This window comes from Chrysochloris asiatica, unplaced genomic scaffold (genome assembly GCF_000296735.1).
Source record: "Chrysochloris asiatica unplaced genomic scaffold, ChrAsi1.0 scaffold00321, whole genome shotgun sequence".
Classification (NCBI taxonomy): domain Eukaryota; kingdom Metazoa; phylum Chordata; class Mammalia; order Afrosoricida; family Chrysochloridae; genus Chrysochloris; species Chrysochloris asiatica.
This window is the reverse complement of record NW_006408839.1, coordinates 41,605-43,807: the sequence shown is the minus strand read 5'-3', so window position 1 is coordinate 43,807 and position 2,203 is coordinate 41,605. Positions and strand designations below refer to the sequence as shown.

At 53.9% G+C, this 2,203-nt stretch overlaps 1 pseudogene; it reads right to left on the bottom strand.

Annotated features, from left to right (window-relative positions):
• Nucleotides 1-444: 444 nt before the first annotated feature.
• Nucleotides 445-1,277, bottom strand: LOC102842333 (annotated as a pseudogene).
• Between the last annotated feature and the right edge of the window lie 926 nt (nucleotides 1,278-2,203).

Below are 2,203 nucleotides of genomic sequence, written 5' to 3'. Positions count from 1 at the left end.
GTTGTTTATTGGTCCATTGGTGAGGATTTTTGTTTTTCTGACATTGAAATGCAACCCATACCAAAGTCTGTGTTCTTTGATCTTCATCTTAACATTATTTCCCCCCTTTTCCGCACTCAAATCATGTTTAAATCTCTGTAACCAGAACCCTGTTGTTCCATGGTCTTGCATACCTCACTATTTGCCTCTGTCCCATTTCAGTTTCACATTCTTCCTATCATGTTTTATTTCGTTGCAGTGATTAAAATACAGTATTGACTTTTAGGTGGGCAGTGGAAATTAGGGGCCTATACTCTCCTCAGTCATGCCTCTAGAGAATGAATGGATATGCTGACCCTATTTTATAATCTTCTCGACAATAAAGGCTCTTGCAGGGGATTCCCCCCCCCCCTCTGGGGCACATATGTGTATACGTCTCTTTAGTAGTGGATCAATACTAGAAAATCATTTGTCAGAAGGTGTGGTTGGGGGCAGGCCAGACAGGCCCTGCCAGCAGGGGTGGACCCCTTTAAGAAGCCCTGGCTTTGTGTGCAGCATCAGGCTGTCCCTCCAGGGCTCATATACCAGTGTGTAGCTCTCGGCCCTCTTGATGGTGAACTTATAAGCACGGTTGGGCAACAGGTTGCAGACGTCAAAGGTGCAGGCGGCCACAGGGATGAGGCCACACTGCGTGCACTCCTGCTTGGGGTCCGAGGTTCCAGAAGCTTGAAGCGCAGCTGGAACTACTCAGGTGCTGCTGGCTGAATAGTAACAAACCAGCGCAGGCTAACACAGTCCTGGTGGGCTACTGACTACTTGCGGTCAAACATGACGGGCATTTTGGTGCTCAGCATGAGCCAGATGTGCGGGACCTTGGTGACACCAATGTCTGATACCAACCGGTGCTTGATGTGCAACCTTCTTGGCACCATCATGGTCAAGAAATCGTCCGTGACAGCTGCCAGGTCTGCCAGCCGATGCTCCACACGGCCCCAGCCAGCCAGGAAGGGCCGAGGGTCAGGTGACTCAAACAAGGCATCCAGCTGGGCGTGGCCTCTGTCCAGCTGCTCCAGCAGGTCACCAAGCAGCAGCAGCTGGATCTTGGTCTGTGCCATGCCCACCTTCTTCATTCGCTGAAACTGTCAGGGGTTGATGAGGCGCTCCACATAGATCCTCCAGGCCTCCGGTTCCAGCAGTTGCTCATCCTCTGCCTCTTCCACCTTTTCCGGTTTCAGGAAGGTCTGGGAACTGTCCAGCTTCATCTTGTCCAGGCTCAGCCCCTTCACCTGGAAGTTCATCGTCTGGGAGCCCAGGAACAAGTCCGGAATGGGTGGGCTTCTTCCACATTTCACAGATGAGGAGGCTGAGGTACAAAGGGTTGTCTCTGTGCAGGGTCCAGGTTCCGGGCACAACTCATTCCTCCCAGCTTGGGGTCTCAGCAGTCCTGTTGTAGAGGCACGCTTTTATCTCTGTGAGTCGACCAGAGGCACGCAGCGCCGTGTCCAGAGCCGTTGGCGCTGTGCCTCGCGCAACAAGGGATCCAACAGGTTGCCACGCGACCGAGGGCTATTGTGACGCTCTGCCCAGCCAGGCTCAAGGTTGGGGGTAGGGCAGAGAATCTGGGAGACCTTGCTTTCCGACTGAGGCCAGAAGAAATCTAGGGGTAACACGTAGACGGTGCGAGGCAAGCAGGCCGAAGGGTGGGTCCAGGACCCTCGCCAGACGGACCGCTTGTCCTTAGTCGGATCCTCTGCCCAGGCACCGGCCCCAGTTTCAGCTTGGGCGAACTGTCCGAGTGCATAGCTGCTTTCCTTGGGAATTCGAGGCGTCAGGATTCGAGTCCCTATGTGGGACTGATGCTCGAAGTGGGGCTTCCATTGTGGGCAAGGGAATGGAAGTCTTGGGGTCTTTATGCTGGCACAGCTTCTGGGACTCCCGGTCTTGAGTCAGGACCCTCTGGGACTCCGAGTGGCAGCCCGCTAGAATCGCAGGGGATTGTTTTTAAGGTTGTTGCTAAGTGCCATGGAGTTGCTTTTGAGTCATAGTGCTCCTGGATAGGGTTTCCGAGCAGCCACTGGTGGGTTTGAACGGCTGACCTGTGGTAGTACAGCGCCACCCTACAGGAGTCTGTTGTTGTTGTTGTTAAGTGCCGTCGAGTCGGTTCCGACCCATAGTGACCCTGTACAGGGTTTCCGAGGGTGTAAATCCTTACGGGAGTAGAAAG